At 48.2% G+C, this 18,280-nt stretch overlaps 1 pseudogene; it reads right to left on the minus strand.

Moving 5' to 3' along the window:
• Positions 1 to 282: 282 nt before the first annotated feature.
• Positions 283 to 2,020, minus strand: LOC119350500 (annotated as a pseudogene).
• Between the last annotated feature and the right edge of the window lie 16,260 nt (positions 2,021 to 18,280).

Raw genomic sequence — 18,280 nt, forward strand, 5'->3', positions numbered from 1 at the left:
AATCGCCTTCAGTGACCGCGACCCTAGTGCTACGCTCTTGCGAGCAATTCCAAAGTTTTAGTTCTTCTGACAGTACAGCAGCGACCCAGGAAAATCGGGAAGCGCGGCTCACCATGGACACGGAGAGATCAGGGAAGGGCGCTGGAGTATGAAAATTAAGTTTTTAATTTGTTTGTGCCCTTATAAATACAATAAATCAACAAGTCATGGTGATACCTAATCCAATTCAACAAATGAACAAATCAATAAGGGATGGTTGAGCATTGGCCATCTCTCCTTCTTTTACAGCAAAAGCCTCAGCCTCTTGGTGGGGAGAGGGCTCTGCACCTCCTCCTCCTCCTCCTCGGCCCACCTCTTCACCCTTGCGTTCTCCGGCATTGGTAGCAGGTTCAGGTCGAAGTTCCTCAGCACGGTGGAGGACGCCTACACGGAGACATACATGAACATGGACACGGAGGTGCCGTCCCATTAGTGGCAGCGCTTGTGCCCTCCGAGCGCCTGCCCGGTCGCGAAGCCCCGCCCGCAGACGGTGCACTGATGCGGGCCGCCACTGCTCCCGCCCGAGGACGCCGCCGTGCTCACCTCCGACCCACCGCCCGAGGACGCCTGCGTGGTGATGCAGCGCTCTCCGGTGGGCAGCGGCTTGCGGTGGCCGGACTTGTGCCCGCCGAGCGCCTTCTCGCAGACCGCATAGATGAACCGCAGCTCCTGAGCCGGTGCGGGGGACGGGCTCCGAGCGCTCGCCTGCTGCTCCTTGCCAACACCGGCTCGGACTCCATGTCCGGCGCGGCGGCCTTACGCGGCGTCTTGTCGATCTCGCCGGACGCGCCCAGGTCGTGGCGGTCCATTTCGGCGCCCGTGAAGGCCCTCAAGGCGAGCAACTCGAGCTCCTCAACGGCGGCGGCGGCTGTGGTGACTACGCCGCGGGGATGAAAACGCCATGAGCCCAGTAACACAGGTTCAAACTGAGAGCATCAGTCTTTAAAGAAGATGATCAGTTTAACAAAAATGAAAGCATGAGTTCAACCTGTTGAATTCGTCAGTTCAGAAAGGGTAACAGATTCTGTTACGCGTAACAGAATAGCCCAGATGTATATATATAGCCTTAAAAGTTTCAAGTATGCTTTGACCGCACACTCCTGCCGCACTATGCACGCTCAATATACCTAGGGGATTCTTACACATAAGCTTAATATAATTATCTTCTAGGCTTTATGCCCACCACATATGCGTCATTTCCCCATATGTGCCTTTTTTCACCACTATATGCATCGATATGACTTAAGTTTTGCCCAAGCTGGGTTGCCTGGCTCTTGTGTTTATGCCCTACGTTCCCGTTAATTCGGCTAGGGCATAAGGGGAGCACCTCTACGATTGTTACTGCCGGGTCAGCCGGATGTGTACCTCAGACTGGGTGAAGTTGAAAGCTAGTGTTCTTAAAGGAATATTCGGTCGGTGAACAAAAGATATCTTTTACCTATTTCAAAACATGCCCCCAGATGATTATATCCTGCATCATTTTTCGCAGTTCGGGCATGCACATTACTGCATGCACACCCAGGGAAAGGAACCCTTAACGGAACTATTCTCCCTGGAAGATGTTTCTTACTACCCATGTGATATAACATAGCTAGTTGGGTACTTGTCTGTTCAAGCACTTATGACCCCTACGCCTGGTTTCCACGCGTGCCCCGGTTTTCACATAACTGAGCAGGTATTCGGATACACTCCGGACTGTCGGGTCCAGAGATTGAAGCGAAAAGGTCCGCCAAGACAAATGATTTACAATCCGGCTAGGGAAAAATGTGTCCTTCGAAGTACAAAGTCACTTAGACTGACTAAATTCTTCTTCTATACCATCCAACAGGTTGTCTAGCCTACAGTCCTGTTGGGAATACTTAGCGGCTAATGCTACCTGGTCATATACCAGACTTACAGGGATCTCTTTCCCATCTGACCCTACAGGTCCGACCTCGACCATGTGGTTCAGGTCAACCTTGGTGTATTGCGTCTTCACCATGGCCCAGGCTTCCCTTGCACCTTGTCGGCAGGCCGATATCTTCCATAATTGGAAGCGCCGCCGCGCTCCCTTGAGCATCTCCACAAGTTCCCCCATGCCTCCCGGCAGGGAGGCGGACGGCCACAAGGCTTGGGCAATGCCCTGCATCACCTGCTGGACTTGTTCGTGCAGTTGTGAGAGCTCCTGCAGAAGATCGCCTGCCGATCCGGGCATCTCCTCTTCGGGATGGCCTGTCAACATACCTACAGACATAATTCTATTAGCACGCTTCTTCGCCGAACTTTATAGTGGTTCGTTAGAGCACTTACTAAATATGTCGCATCGAAGCCTCTTATTCTCCTTCACGGAGTCAGCACGCTGGGCCCGAACATCCATTAATTCGATGTCCAGTCGGGTGTTCGCGTCCCGGAGAGTATTTTTCTCCTGTATAACCTTTGTAAGCACACGCTTGCCAGCCTTCAGCTGTCGCTGAGCATGTTGCTCATCCTCTGGTACGATCTCCGGATTGCTTCCGGGATTGTCTGTAGAATCTATTGTTAGATTTGCATTCATGCCGAATACTAACTGGTACATGCCATTACATTATTTTCGATCAAAAAAGTATTACCAGATGGGGCCTTCGTGGACTCCTCCACTCCGGCAATTGTGGCCCGCAGTTGGGCTTTTCACTCCTCCAGCTCTTTAGACAGCTGGGTATTCTTCTCTGTTAGAACCTATGCACACGAGGATCCTTAAATCAGTTATGCCAACTGTTTCAAGTCTCAGGGGCTACTGATATACATACTTATCAAATTTTCTTACCCGAATATCCTTTACATACTGGTCCGTGGCTCTGGCAAGGCCGCCTTGAGCGGCCCGGATGTACGCGTCCCCTGAGTTGAAGGCATTGAACGCCTCTTCAGAGAAATTAGGGTCGCGTAGTGTGGCCCGTCAGCGCCTATGATTCATGGCGCTCTCCACTTCGGAGTTTGTAGCAGAAAATCTATCCGCATCCTCTGTAGGAGGATCGTCCGCGTTGACCTCCGCCCTTGAGTCCGGCCTCGGAGTCCGGCTGGTGGAGGCGTGGCCGGCAGGCTCTCCGGATATAGTCTGGCCAACACTTTTTCTGCCAGAAGACAATGGACATTGAGGGATTCCTGGATTAGGGGGTGTCCGGATGGCCGGACTATGACCTTTGGCCGGACTCCCGGACTATGAAGATACAAGATTGAAGACTTCGTCCCATGTCCGGATGGGACTTTCCTTAGCGTGGAAGGCAAGCTTGGCGATACGGATATATAGATCTCCTCCCATTGTAACCGACTCTGTGTAACCCTAGCCCTCTCCGGTGTCTATATAAACCGGAGGGTTTTAGTCCGTAGAAAAGACAACAATCATACCATAGGCTAGCTTCTAGGGTTTAGGCTCTCTGATCTCGTGGTAGATCTACTCTTGTACTACCCATATCATCAATATTAATCAAGCAGGAGTAGGGTTTTACCTCCATCGAGAGGGCCCGAACCTGGGTAAAAACATCGTGTCCCTTGTCTCCTGTTACCATCCGCTTAGACGCACAGTTCGGGACCCCCTACCCGAGATCCGCCGGTTTTGACACCGACATTAGTGCTTTCATTGAGAGTTCCGCTGTGACGTCACCTTTAGGCCCGATGGCTTCTTCGATCATCAACAATGACGCGGTCCAGGGTGAGACTTTTCTCCCTGGACAGATCTTCGTATTCGGCGGCTTTGCACCGCGGGCCAATTCACTTGGCCATCTGGAGCAGATTGAAAGCTACGCCCCTGGCCATCAGGTCATCTTCGGAAGTTTGAACTACACGGCTGACATCCGCGGAGACTTGATCTTTGACGGATTCAAGCCGCAGCTGAGCACGCCGCACTATCATGAGGGGCATGATCTAGCTTTGCCGTCGACAGTGTCCAGAAGGCCGCTCGGGTGTCCGCTCCGACCCTTAGCTCGGAGCCGACTGCGCCAATCGAGGACGGATGGTTGGACACCGCCTCGGGGGCTGCAATCTCTATGGTGATCAAGCCGAATACCAGCCTTGTCCTTTGCGAAGCTCGTGACTCCAAGGTGTCGGACTCCTCTTCGGACTCCGGATCTTCCGCACCCCTTCCAATCCAACCCGATTGGGCTCCGATCATGGAGTTCACCGCCGCGGACATCTTTCAGCACTCGCCCTTCGGCGACATCCTGAGTTCAGTAAAGTCTCTCTCTTTATCAGGAGAGCCCTGGCCGGACTATGGTCAGCAAGGTTGGGATGCGGACGACGAAGAAATTTGAAACCCACCCACCACCCACTTCATAGCCACTGTCGATGATTTAACCGACATGATCGACTTCAACTCCGAAGACATCGACGGTATGGACGCCGATGAAGGAGACGAACAAAAACCAGCGCCTATAGGGCACTAGACAACCACCTCATCCCACGATGTATGCATGGTGGACACACCTAAAAGAAACAACGACGAGGATCAAAAGGGCGCAACAAGGGATCGTTCCCTCAAAAAGCAATCAAAGCAGCGGCGTAAGCGCCACGCCAAACCCCACCTCGACAGAGACCCAGCCATAGAGCAGGGCAAACCGGCGGACGACGAACATGCCGTCGAGCAACCATCTGAACAGGGCAACTTGGATAAACAAACCGAACAACCCGTCCCCAGCGAAGATAATAGTCCGGACAACCTCACGCCGGACAAGTTGCTGGAGTAGAAGAACCTCCACCAAAGGCTCGTCGCCACTGCGCGTAGCCTGAAAAAGCAGAAGCGGAAGCTCAAAACAGCGGAAGATGCACTCAGAATCAGATGGGGCAAAGTACTCAACACCGCATACAAGTACGGCGACAATCACCACACAAAGAGCTATCCGAAGCGAAAATTACTACCGGAATTTGATGAGGAGGCCTTAGAGCCCCCACAATCAAAAAACAAGGAAGCCACCAGGTCGGATAGACGACCCCATGACCGACATAGAGCGGCAAAGGGCGCCGCACCCAATCCGGCACGCGATCTGCACAAGGATTCGCATCAGAAAGATGGCCCAACCAGATCTATCTACGGGCCAAGAAAGCAAGCTCTAGTAAGCAATGCAACGCAACAAATATCCGAACATCGCGGCACACCCAAAAACAGGGGCGCCGCACATCCCTTATGTTTCACCGATGAGGTGCTGGACCATGAATTTCCAACGGGATTCAAGCCCGTAAGCATAGAGGCATACGACGGAACAACAGAACCTGGAGTCTGGATTGAGGTTATATCCTCCACATACACATGGCTAGAGGAGATGACCTCCACGCCATAAAATACTTACCCCTCAAGCTCAAAGGGCCAGCCCGGCATTGGCTTAAAAGCCTTCCCGAAAACACCATAGGAAGTTGGGAAGAGCTCGAGGATGCTTTTCGGGCAAATTTTCAAGGGACCTATGTCCGACCTCCGGACGCAGACGATCTAAGTCATATAACTCAATAACCCGGAGAGTCAGCCCGGAAACACTGGAACAGATTTCTTACTAAAAAGAATCCGATAGTCGACTGTCCGGACGCTGAAGCCCTAGCAGCTTTCAAACATATCGTTCGAGACGAATGGCTCGCCAGACACCTCGGCCAAGAAAAGCCAAGAACAATGGCCGCATTGACAAGCCTCATGACCTGCTTTTGCGCAGGAGAGGATAGCTGGTTGGCAAGAAGCAGCACCAGCGACCCAAGTACATCCAAAGTCAGAGATGGAAACGGGAAACCACGCCGTAGCAAGGAACAACGCCGGATCAAGGATAACAGCCTGAAGAGCACGACAGTCAACGTCGGATTCAAAAGCTCTTGGCAGAATCAGAAAAAGCCGCCCCCAAAGATAATAGGGATGAGCTATCTAACCTCAACAAAATCTTGGACAAAATATGCCAAATCCACAGTACTCCCGGGAGGCCTGCAAACCACACCCACAGAGATTGTTGGGTCTTCAAGCAATCCGGCAAACTCAACGCCGAACACAAGGGGCTCGACATACCAAGCGAGGATGATGACGAACCCCACAAGCAGAGCACCGGAGAACAAAAGAAGTTCCCGCAAGAAGTCAAAACAGTAAATTCACTTCATGTGACAAAAGGGAAAAATAGAGTGGCGCCTATGGAGATACGCGCCATACGGCCTGTCCCAGAGGAGTCCCGCCACTGGTTGTCACAACCAATCACCTTCGATCATCAGGATTACTCTAGAGGTATCCGGAACGCAGGCTGGACTGCCTTAGTCTTAGATCCGATAATTAACGGACTCCACTTTACACAAGTCCTAATGGACGGCGGCAGTGATCTAAACCTACTATATCAGGACACAATCCGCAAAATGGGGATAAACCCAACAATAATTCGCCATGGCAACACTTCCTTTCAAGGGGTCACGCTAGGCCCAGATACCCATTGTATGGGTTCCCTCTTGTTAGAAGTTATGTTCGGCTCCCCTGACAACTTCCGAAGCGAAAAGCTAACCTTCCACATCGCCCCATTCATAAGTAGCTACCAAGCACTACTGGGACGCAAAGCTTTCGCCCGCTTTAACGTAATACCGCATTATGCATCCCTTACACTCAAAATGCCCGGTCCATGAGGCATCATCTCATTAAAGGGAAATGTCAAGCATTCCTCGAACGCGGACGATGCAACGGCTGCCTTGACAGCCGCACACTAAACCAGCTTTACTAGTTAGAGCACCTAAACAGGTCGTTCAAGACCCCGGACATGGCTCGACGAGTCCGGCATAAACATACAAAGGCTTAATAGCCACATACCCCTTTACAAGGGGCTCCGCGCGTTTACACCAAGAGACAATAAAGCTCAATTCTACCCATTTTCTGTATTATACTTTGTTTATTTTGACATAGATTTCTCACATGATTGTTTTCAACTAAGTTCCTGTCTTTTACAGACGAACACCGTGCTACACCCGTCCAGGATACGGCACAATGGAGACACAGGCGCAGACGTGCAGTAGGGACCCGTTTCAAGGATTCTTTTCAGATTAAGACCCTGCGTAAACCTTTTTTTACTGTCTCTTGTTGATAACATCCCCCGGGTTTTGCTATAATCGAGGAGGAGGCTGGCGTCTTGGCATGTGGCCACGCCAGAATTTTGCACGTACCTGGACACCAGGGCTTCTTACCAAGGGCTTTTGTTCAGCCTGTTTTCATAAAGACCGAATACCTTAGGGAGTGTTCGGCGTCGCGAGTTTGTCCTTATAGGCATCAGCTCCGAATCATGTCTTTGGTCAAATGTTGGGTTTGCCCGGCTCCTATGTTTTGCTGCCTTACGTTCCGCTCTATCAGCTAGGGCGGCACCAGGAGAACTACTACGATTGTGCCCCGGTTCGGCCAGGCGAGCACCTCGGTAGAGAAAGCCGAAAGCTGACTATCATGATATAGCGAGGGACTGGGCAACCACTCGATGACTTGCCGGAATCTTTAGGATTCCTCCGCATTAACGAAGGGCCATTTCCCGATCAGGCACACACGCGCCCCGAATTCGGGCGAGCGCGGTGCCCCTAGGGGCTATTCAGTAGCCCCACTGTCAAACTCCTATGGCTAAGTGAAAGTGATAAAGCATTATAGTCCGGTTGCCTAGTTCGCTGCGCTATCACCTCCTTTATATGACCAAGACGTTGGATCAAGTGTGAAAATGCGCCTTCTACGAACACCCCCGCATTGTATGCGTGGGGGCTGAAGCCAACGACTGCCATCTTTCAGGTTATATACACATATACATTAACGGCCGCACATGAGGTATTCTAATTCTTGAAAGCACAAGTATAAAAAGCTTTTATATTCCATCAAAACATTGTTTTACAATGGTACATGTTATTCGAACATAACATCCTTCGAGCACCGCGTCTCTATTAAAGGAGCGCCCTGCAGAACTTCCTCAAAATAGTGTTCGGCAGGTACTCGGCTTTTGTCCGAATCCTGGGATGCAACAGCACTGGCCTTCATCTCCGCCCAGTATGTCTTGACACGGGCAAGAGCCATCTGTGCACCCTCTATGCACGCTAACCTCTTCATTGCATCAATATGCGGCACCGCACCAAGGAACTGCTGCACCAAGCTAAAATAACTCTTCGGCTAGGGCCCTTTCAGCCACAGATGACTCACGACATGCTTCATGGCGAGTCCGGATTACCTGTTCAGCTCCGCCCATGCGGCCAAACGATCGGATACCGAAAGTGGGCGCTCTGGGTTGTGGAACTGCGACCAAAAAAGTTCTTCCAATTCGTGGTCATTTAGACCCCGGAAGTGTTCGGTCGCGTGCGCGACACTCGCCGCCAAATCCAGATAAGTGTTCGCCGCACTCCACTTCCGGTCCAACGGAGCATATTTAGGATCCCCGAACTTCATCCGCAGCATATAGGGCTTTCCAGCCGTGATATCTCCGGCCTGACGTAGCTCCTCCTTCATAGCTCTCATGGCAGAGCGAGTGTCCTTGGCCTCGGCAGAGACCTTTCTAGGTCCTTCTGTGCCACCCTATCTTCTTTTTCAAGAAGCTTGCAATGGTCGGCAGCATTCTTCAATTTTACAGCCATCTTGGGCATTTCCTTCTTGCTCTAGCAGTGAGTAGCCTGTTCGGCTTTTAGCTCTTCAGCCGCCTTTAAGGCAACTGCATCGCTTTTCCTGGCTTGCTCCTTGGCTCGGGCAAGTTCAGCCCGAAGGTTCTCCATGGCAGCGGCACCATCTGCCTTAAGCACACATGTTATAAGGTACGAGCATCAAGCTCCTCTTACCAGATGTCTTCGGAGACATTACATACCTTGTGCCTCGTCCAGCCGCTCATTGACAAGCGCTATGTCGGCATCTGCCACGTCAAGTTGCCGCTTTAGCTCGGCAAATTCATCTATCCGGCTAGCCACCGAACACCTCGCCACCTACATAGGAAAGGCGACATATTATACCTGGGATTATGATCCTCTACGCGCCGTCATTTTTGACAACACACAGAGTCTCAGGGGCTACTATCTATACAGGGCGCATTTTATATATGCGGATCTGTCAAAAGGTACATCATTTCGCGTACCTCAAAACCTGTCAGTAAACTCCTGGCGGCCTCGTACAATCCGCTTTCCACGGATGAAATCCTTCTAATCACCGTGTTCATCAACACACGGTGTTCTTCTGAGATAGACGCTCTCCCGAGCAGATCCTTCAGCTCCTCCGACCGTGCACCGGACGGTGTCGGACTCGTCCGAAGACCTTTTCCGAAGGCCGGATTAGGAGAAATCCTCCGAGACGACACCTCGGGGTCGCCCGCCTCGCAAGACGGTACAGCTGGGGGAGGCGTTCCACTCTCCATCATCTCCGGACGAAGATACCCTGAAGATGAGCTCTGCTGAGAAGGGTTGAGATCCGAACTGCAAGGTAAAATTTTGGTTATCTTCCTCAGAAATAAAATAGGGATGTCACTCATTTTAAAACCACTCTCTCTACTTACGGCTCGGTGGAGAGCTGATCCCCTTGGGGGCGCAATGCGACCGGAGCACCCTCCGGTGCCGGACCCTCTGACGAAGATTTCTTCCCCCGCTTTGAGGCCATCGCCTCCGGGTCTTCAGAGGTGGTCCTTTTCTTTCCCTGGTTAGGGGAATTCTCGATTCCTCCTTTCCTAACAGCCTCCTTCGCGGAGGCGGTAGCTTCTTGGTTCCCCTCTTCGCCTTCTTCCAAAGGCGCAATCTCCAGCATCCTGGTCAACACGGGATCCGGCGTGGTCTTAGGGAGGGGGGCCGGACACCTGATAAGCTTTGCTTTCGCTATCCACTCCTGTTCAAAGGATAGCTCTTTTAAGGGCAATTTTATGATAAACATACAGGTAGCGTGTCCGGGTACAGGGCTACTTACTTGAGTGTCTGGGCGATTGCAGCTCAGACCTGCGTCCTCGGACGAGTCCGGACACATTGCTTGTGATCCGAAGAACAATTTATACATCTCCATGGGCATCGTGCCCATAAAATGTTGGAGGACTCGTGGTCCTTCTGGATTAAATTCCCACAGGCGGAGGGGGCGACGTTTGCAGGGGCAGCATGCGGCGAATTAGCATAACCTGCGATACTACGGCCAAATTGATATATCTTTCTAGGAGATCTCGAATGCGGCCCTGCAGCAAGGGCATGTCCTTGGACGGCCCCCAGTTAAGTCCTTTGACCCATGACGCTAGCTGTGGGGGGGGACCCGAGCAAAAAGCAGGTGGCGCCACCCATGTGGTGCCCCTGGGAACTGTGATGTAAAACCACTCTCGTTGCCATAAGCCGAACTCCTCTTGAAAAGAGCCCTCGGGCCATGGAGCATTGGCAATCTTGCTTATAATAGCACCTCCGCACTCGGTGTGCTGCCCCTCGATTATCTTCGGTTCTACCTTGAAGGTCTTAAGCCACAGTCCGAAGTGAGGAGTAATATGGTGGAAGGCCTCACACACGACAATGAACGATGAGATTTGGAGGATGGACTCCGGAGCTAAGTCGTGAAATTCCAGCCCGTAATAAAACATGAGCCCCCTCACAAAGGGATCAATCGAGAAGCTTAGCCCCCGAAGGAAGTGAGATGAAAACACCACGCTCTCACCGGGCTGGGGAGTGGGAATAGCCTGCCCTTGAGCAGGCAGCCTATGCGAGATTTCGCCGGTTAGATACCTGGCATCTCTCAGCTTTCGCACGTCTTCTTCCGTAACGGAGGAAGGCATCCACCGGCCTTGGAGGTCGGAGCCGGACATCATCAAAGGTCTGAAGCGCCTGAATCTGGAGCTTTGAGTGTTGGAACTCAAGGCGAGAGGCGGATTTGATTGGATTGAAAGAAAGGAGTCGAGCCGTGGTCTCTTTATAAAGAGGTTGAATACCAAGAGCCCTCCCTGTGACCGTTTGGGACTCACTTTCAATTAAGAAGTCAGACCAATGGCACGGTTGGGTTACCCAAGACTGTATTGATGAGAATCCCGGAATAAGGGGACACGGTCTCTGCTTTGACAAGACGTGCCAAGGAAACCGCCTCGCTAAACGCGCTGAGGTGGGACAGTAAAACGATTCGAATAAAGGCTTGACTGTGGCATGATGTCACGCTATGGAATACGTCAGCAGATTAGATTTGTGCGAATATTATTCTCTCTACGGTGGTATGTGGAAATTATTTTGCAGAGCCGGACACTATCCTTGTGTTCAACATCTTCTATGAAGTATTCGGAGGAGGAACCCGCCTTGCAATGCCGAAGACAATTTGCGCGCCGGACTCGTCGTCATTGAAGCCTGGTTCAGGGGCTACTGAGGGAGTCCTGGATTAGGGGGTGTCCGGATGGCCGGACTATGACCTTTGGTCGGACTCCCGGGCTATGAAGATACAAGATTGAAGACTTCGTCCCGTGTCCGGATGGGACTTTCCTTGGCGTGGAAGGCAAGCTTGGCGATACGAATATATAGATCTCCTCCCATTGTAACCGACTCTGTGTAACCCTAGCCCTCTCTGGTGTCTATATAAACCGGAGGGTTTTCGTCTGTAGAAAAGACAACAATCATACCATAGGCTAGCTTCTAGGGTTTAGCCTCTCTGATCTCGTGGTAGATCTACTCTTGTACTATCCATATCATCAATATTAATCAAGCAGGAGTAGGGTTTTTACCTCCATCAAGAGGGCCCGAACCTGGGTAAAAACATCGTGTCCCTTGTCTCCTGTTACCATCCGCCTAGACGCACAGTTCGGGACTCCCTACCCGAGATCCGCCGGTTTTGACACCGACAGACATCGTTATATTTTTACGATGATAATTACGTGGCAGGTTTTTAAACATACCTTTGCAACGGCGTCTCGGTCCTGATCGCCTTCCTTTTAAGCCTACCCAGCTTCGGTGCCCCTTGTTGACGAGTCACCACGGGTTCGGCATGGTGTCCCGATGACCTTCCCTGTAAAACGCAATACATATGCGGTGGGTAAGGCGCAAAGATGGAATCCTTCTTGGAAGTTGGGACTCCGTTTTACTTACATGTGATACAGGGAGTAGGCCAGGATAATCAGCTATGATGGCCACCAACGCACCATCACAGCTTAACTGATAAAATGTCCGGTCAACGAGCTCCACAAATGTGTCCGGATCTTCTTTGAGTCCGGGGTCGAGGGCCCGGTTGGGGTCCTATGGATGTGAACCCCCCTCATAGCTTTTTGCAGTTCCTGCTATGAATTGGTAAGGTAAATATTTGGGCTAAAGAATGCGGGAAAGACTAGGAATAAAAGATAGCAGCTCACCCATCTTGGGGGTTGTACATGGAGAATCCATCCCGTGGTTTCATGCGGATGAACTCCTCTTCTTCTCCTTTGTACAAATCGGACAATATCTTCACCAGAGCGGTGGCGGAGTCCGGACCTTTATGGCCGCAGCGGGTGACATCGTCTTCTCCATTGAAGTGCCACATAGGTTTCCGTGATATTGAAGTGGCTGCACTCCCCGCATTATACATATGGACATAACCTCAATTATTGTCAGTCCTGATTTGGCCAGCGTCTTTATCCTGTCCATCAGGAAAAGGATCTCTCTGTTATCTTCCTCCTGGGGGCTCCGAGGGAGCCATTGTGGCGTTTCTTCAATGGGGCATTTACAAACTTGGGAAGGCCCTTCTGAATAGGGTCCGGAAGAGGGACATCCTCCATGTAGAACCACTCCGAAGGCCAGTCTTCAGATGTTTTCTTCGGGGTACCGGACAGGTATCCGGTCCCGGTGATGCGCCATATTTCGGCTCCGCCCACTTGATATACCGACCCCTCCTGAGTGCGGGGTACGAGGCAGAATAGCCTCTTCCACAGCTCAAAATGAGCTTCGCAACCCAGAAATAGCTTGCAGAAGGCAACGTAGCCTGCGATATGCAGTATGGAAGCTGGGGTAAAGTTATGCAGCTGGAGGCCGTAGAAATCCAGGAGCCCGCAGAGGAAAGGATGGCTTGGAAATCCGAGTCCCCTTAGCAAATAGGGGACAAAGCATACCCGCTCCCCCTTGGATGGGTTTGCAGAACTCTCTGCTTGCTCCCCGCCATTATAAGTGGCTAGTCCAGCTTGGACGGGGACCATGTACGCAGGCAGGAGAAACCCCTTGGTCTGCAACTATACTAGTCGGTTGTGGGGGACAGAACATTTCTCCCAATCGCCTGGCCTAGTGCTATGGGAGCGAGAGGAGGAACCGCGATGGCCGGCCATGGTGGTATGGATTTTTCCGGGCGCGCTCTGATGGATACTTGCTGGGAGGAGATGGTGTGTGATACGTCTCCAACATATCTATAATTTATGAAGCATTCATGCTATATTATTATGTGTTTTGGATGATTATGGGCTTTATTATACACTTTTATATTATTTTTGGGACTAACCTACTAACCGTAGGCCCAACCCATATTGCTGTTTTCTTGCCTATTTCAGTGTTTCGAAGAAAAGGAGTATCAAACGGAGTCCAAATGGAATGAAACCTTCGGAAAAGTTATTTTTGGAACAGAAGCAATCCTGGGAACTTGGAGTGCAAGCCAGGGAAGCGTCGAGGAAGCCACGAGATAGGGGGGCGCGCCCACCCCCTGGGCGCGCCCTCCACCCTCGTGGGCCCCTCGAGGCTCCCCCGACCGACTTCTTTTGCTTATATATTCCCATATACCCTAAAACCATCGAAGAACACAATAGATCGGGAGTTCCGCCGCCATCAGCCTCTGTAGCCACCAGCAACCTCTCGGGAGCCCGTTTCGGCACCCTGTCGGAGGGGGGATCCCTCACCGGTGGCCATCTTCATTATCCCGACGCTCTCCATGACAAGGAGGGAGTAGTTCACCCTCGGGGCTGAGGGTATGTACCAGTAGCTATGTGTTTGATCTCTCTCTCTCGTGTTCTCTCTATGGCACGATCTTGATGTATCACGAGCTTTGCTATTATAGTTGGATCTTATGATGTTTCTCCCCCTCTACTCTCTAGTGATGAATTGAGTTTTCCCTTTTAAGTTATCTTGTTGGATTGAGTCTTTAAGGATTTGAGAACACTTGATGTATGTCTTGCCGTGCTTATCTGTGGTGACAATGGCATATCATGTGATCCACTTGATATATGTTTTGGTGATCAACTTGCAGGTCCCTCCCATGAACCTATGCATAAGGGTTGGCACACGTTTTCGTCTTGACTCTCCGGTAGAAACTTTGGGGCACTCTTTGAAGTACTTTGTGTTGGTTGGATAGATGAATCTGAGATTGTGTGATGCATATCGTATAATCATGCCCACGGATACTTGAGGTGACAATGGAGTATATATGTGACATTAGGGTTTTGGTTGATTTGTGTCTTAAGGTGTTATTCTAGTACGAACTCTTGAATAGATCGATCTGAAAGAATAACTTTGAGGTGGTTTCGTACCCTACCATAATCTCTTCGTTTGTTCTCCGCTATTAGTGGCTTTGGAGTGGCTCTTTGTTGCATGTTGAGGGATTGTTATATGATCTATCTATGTTATTATTGTTGAGAGAACTTGCACTAGTGAAAGTATGAACCCTATGCCTTGTTTCCTACCGTTGCAATACCATTTATGCTCACTTTTATCATTAGTTACCTTGCTGTTTTTATAATTTCAGATTACAAATACCCATATCTACTATCCATATTGCACTTGTATCACCATCTCTTCGCCGAACTAGTGCACCTATACAATTTACCATTGTATTGGGCGTATTGGGGACACAAGAGACTCTTTGTTATTTGGTTGCAGGGTTGTTTGAGAGAGAACATCTTCATCCTATGCCTCCCACGGATTGATAAACCTTAGGTCATCCACTTGAGGGAAATTTGCTACTATCCTACAAACCTCTGCACTTGGAGGTCCAACAACGTCTACAAGAAGAAGGTTTTGTAGTAGACATCAAGCTCTTTTCTGGCGCCATTGCCGGGGAGGTGAGTGCTTGAAGGTATATCTTTAGATCTTGCAATCAAATCTTTTTGTTTCTTGTTTTATCACTAGTTCAGTATATAAAAGAAAACTAAAAAAATGTATTTGAGTTTGTCTCATACGCTTTATCTTTTGAATATCTTTCGTGAGAATGATGGAAAGGAAAATTGTGCTCAATTGCTAGAAGAAGAATGCATTAAAATGCTTGGCACTAAATCTTTGAATGATGAGCATGATTGCATTGTTGTTAGTATGAATTCCTTGAATATCCATAATGCTAATGATATGCAAAGACACAAGCTTGGGGATGCTATGTTTCATGAAGATGATATTTTTAGCCCCCCAAGTTTTGATGAGAATATTTATTATGATAAAAGCATGCCTTCTATTTATGATGATTATATTGATGAAAGTGGATTTGGAGAGGTCATGACGTTATTTAATGATGAATCCACTATTTCGGAAAAGGTTCCAATTGATTATGAGAACAAAGTTGCTATCTATGATGATTATTGTAATGATAACCATGAAACTTGTCATCATTATTTTAGTTTTCAATTGGATTATGCCTCACATGATAATTATTTTGTTGAGTTTGCTCCCACTACTATTCATGAGAAGAATTTTGCTTATGTGGAGAGTAGTAAATTTTATATTCTTGTAGATCATGAAAATAATGCTTTAAGTGCTGGTTATATTGTTGAATTCATTCATGATGCTACTGAAAATTATTATGAGGGAGGAACATATGCTTGTAGGAATTGCAATAATGTCAAGTTTCCTCTCTATGTGCTTCAAGTTTTGAACTTATGCTTGTTTTGCCTTCCTATGCTAGTTGATTATTGTTCCCATAAGTTTTTTGCTCACAAAATCCCTATTCATAGGAAGTGGGTTATGCTTAAATGTGCTAGTAATATGCTTCATGATGCTCACGTTATGTTTCAATTCTTATCTTTTATGTGAGCATCATTGCCATCATCATGCCTAGCTAGAAAGGCATTAAAGAAAAGCGCTTGTTGGGAGACAACCAAATATTTATCCTTACTGTTTTTGTGTGTCCACATGATTATGATACTGTAGTAATCATGTCTTATAGGTTTTGTTTCAATAAAGTGCCAAGTAAGACCTTTAGGATAGCTTACGGTGATAGTTGTGTTGATCCTGCTGAAAATCAGAAACTTTTGCACCCAGTAAATTAGTTTTGTTAATTCACAGAAACGTGCTTCTGATCTTATTCTTTTTGATCTGGATTGGTACACAAATTTCTTAGGACTTCCTAATTTGGTAGGATTTTTGGACTTCCATAATTATACGTTTGATACAGATTACTACAGACTGTCCTGTTTTTGATAGATTCTGTTTTCTATGTGTTGTTTGCTTATTTTGATGAATCTATGAGTAGTATCGGAGGGTATGAACCATAGATAAGTTGGAATACAGTATTTTTAACACCAATATGAATTTAGAATGAGTTCATTACAGTACCTAAGTGGTTGTTTTATTTTCTTATACTAACAGAGCTTACGAGTTTTCTGTTGAGTTTTGTGTTGTGAAGTTTTCAAGTTTTGGGTAAAGATTCGATGGACTATGGAATAAAGAGTGGCAAAAGCCTAAGCTTGGGGATGCCCAAGGCACCCCCAAGGTAATATTCCAGGACAACCAAGAGCCTAAGCTTGGGGATGCCCCGGAAGGCATCCCCTCTTTCGTCTTCGTTCATTGGTAACTTTACTTGGAGCTATATTTTTATTCACCACATGATATGTGTTTTGCTTGGAGCATCATTTTCTCTTGTTAGTATTTGCTTGCTGTTATTTAGAATAATGTTTTGCATCTATATTTTCAATAAAAATGTCAAGGATAGCCTTTACCATGATTATTTTGCTAGTATACATGTTGCTGTTTGAAAACAGAAAGTTTACCGTTGTTGCAAAAATTCCCTAGAAAAGTCAGAGAATGATATAATGTTGAAACTTTTTGTATAATGAGATCTGATAAATCTTCTACAGCGTACTATTTTTCTCATAATTTTTGGAGTTAGGGAAGTATGATGAATCTTGCATTCTTTACAGACTATACTGTTTTGGCAGATTGCTGTTATGGTTGCATTGTTTGCATATGTTTGCTTGTTTAATGATTCTATTTGAGGATAGGAGTATTAAATATACATAGGCATTTAGTATGCAATGTTGAATAATAATTTTAGTGATTTGTTACAGTAGAAAATGATAAGGTTTTGCATTGGTTTATACTAACATATCTCACGAGTTCTTGTTGAGTTTGGTGTGGATGAAGCTTTTGAGATTTAGGAAACCGAGATATAAAAGGAATTAAGGAGACACAAAAGTTCAAGCTTGGGGATGCCCAAGGCACCCCAAGATAATATTTCAAGAAGTATCAAGCATCTAAGCTCACCTTTTTTCTTCAACAACTATTGGTTAGTATCAGTTGAACCTAAGTTTTTGCTTCTTCACATGAGTTGTGCTATCCTTGCCATTTCAGATTACAAATACCAGTATCTACTATCCATATTGCACTTGTGTCACCATCTCTCCGCTGAACTAGTGCACATATACAATTTACCATTGTATTGGGTGTGTTGGGGACACAAGAGGCTCTTTGTTATTTGGTTGCAGGGTTGTTTGAGAGAGACCATCTTCATCGTACGCCTCCCACGGATTGATAAACCTTAGGTCATACACTTGAGGGAAATTTTCTATTGTCCTACAAATCTCTACACTTGGAGGCCCAACAACGTCCACATGAAGAAGGTTGTGTAGTAGACATCAGTGTGGTTTGAATCTGAGGATCCCCGTCCCTTTAAATAGACGATTATCTCGCATGGTTAGGGTGGTAAATGTAAAAATGCCCCGACTTCTCGCATTCGCTCGGCACGTGGAGACAACCATTATTAAAGCACAGAAGCCGAGGAGTACAACATTAATGGGAAGTCGGACACTGCGCGTTACAACAGGTACCCTGGAGAATTTGGAGAAGAACCTGCCTTGCAATGCCGAAGACAATCTGTGTGCTAGACTCATCGTCATTGAAGCCTGGTTCAGGGGCTACTGAGGGAATCCGGGATTAAGGGGTCCTCGGACAGCCGGACTATATACTTTGGCCAGACTGTTGGACTATGAAGATACAATATTGAAGACTTCGCCCCGTGTCCGGATGGGACTCTCCTTTGCGTGGAAGGCAAGCTTGGCAATTCGCATATGTAGATCTTGTTCTCTGTAACCGACTTTGTGTAACCCTAGCCCCCTCCAGTGTCTATGTAAGCTGGAGGGTTTAGTCCGTAGGACAAGAACAATCATAATCATAGGCTAGCTTCTAGGGTTTAGCCTCTACGATC

This window comes from Triticum dicoccoides, chromosome 1B (genome assembly GCF_002162155.2).
Source record: "Triticum dicoccoides isolate Atlit2015 ecotype Zavitan chromosome 1B, WEW_v2.0, whole genome shotgun sequence".
NCBI classification, from domain to species: Eukaryota; Viridiplantae; Streptophyta; class Magnoliopsida; order Poales; family Poaceae; genus Triticum; species Triticum dicoccoides.